The sequence below is a fragment of the Gigantopelta aegis genome, chromosome 8 (assembly GCF_016097555.1).
Source record: "Gigantopelta aegis isolate Gae_Host chromosome 8, Gae_host_genome, whole genome shotgun sequence".
Classification (NCBI taxonomy): Eukaryota; Metazoa; Mollusca; class Gastropoda; order Neomphalida; family Peltospiridae; genus Gigantopelta; species Gigantopelta aegis.
Genome location: NC_054706.1, coordinates 33803776 through 33804741, shown reverse-complemented (window position 1 = coordinate 33804741; position 966 = coordinate 33803776).

The following is a 966-nucleotide window of genomic DNA, read 5'->3' as shown; positions in this document are numbered from 1 at the left end:
ATCACCAGAATTATATTAAATTCCAATTCAAACTGCATTTAAGGAGAAAGTTAAAAGTTTGTTATGTTTAACGACACCACTAGAGCACATTGATTAATTAATCCTCGTCTGTTGGATGTCAAACATTTGGTAATTCTGACACACTCATCAGAGGAAACCTACATTTTTTCTAATGCAGCAAGGGATCTTTTATATGCACTTTCCCACAGACAGGAAAGTACATACCATGTCCTTTGACCAATTGTGGTATACTGGTTGGAATGAGAAAAACCCCAATCAATTGAATGGATCCACCGAGGTGGTTCAATTCTGTGACTCAAGCACCTCAAGCGAGCACTCAACTGACTGAGGTAAATACTGCCCCACATTTAAGCAGAAGTTTAATTGGCTAATCAGATTTATTTACAACACTAAAACCAGAAGGTATTCCAAAGTAAATAATGACAACTTTACCAATTTATGAATCTTTGCAGTGAATACGTTATTGAGCACCAATTATAGTAATGAGTATATGGAATAAGGAAGAAGCAAAATCGGTAATAATAGCTGACATTGTCATTATTAAAACAATGAAATACAAAATTAAAATGGGGATCAAGAGTTATATTACATGTGAAAATGTATATTTTAATTTGCTTGTGCTATAATTATGAAGATCACTTCAAAGACGATAGTAGTAACAGGTTTTTGTTAAAACTGCATTCTTTGTGAAAAATTATATTTACATGAACAGATTTTTTTTTTAATGGATTTATTAAATTAGAATGGGGATAACCATTTTGTATTTGACCATTTATGGACGTTAATGCTGGTTTTACTGTCACAAATATCTGATTTACCATCTCCGCTTCACACTGCCAGTAAATACAACATAGTTATCCACAAATTTTTCCGTCTGTCTGGCCAGTGTTAAAGTTTGCTTAAAGTTCACCTATAATAACATTTGTACTTGTTGTTAGGTCCAAA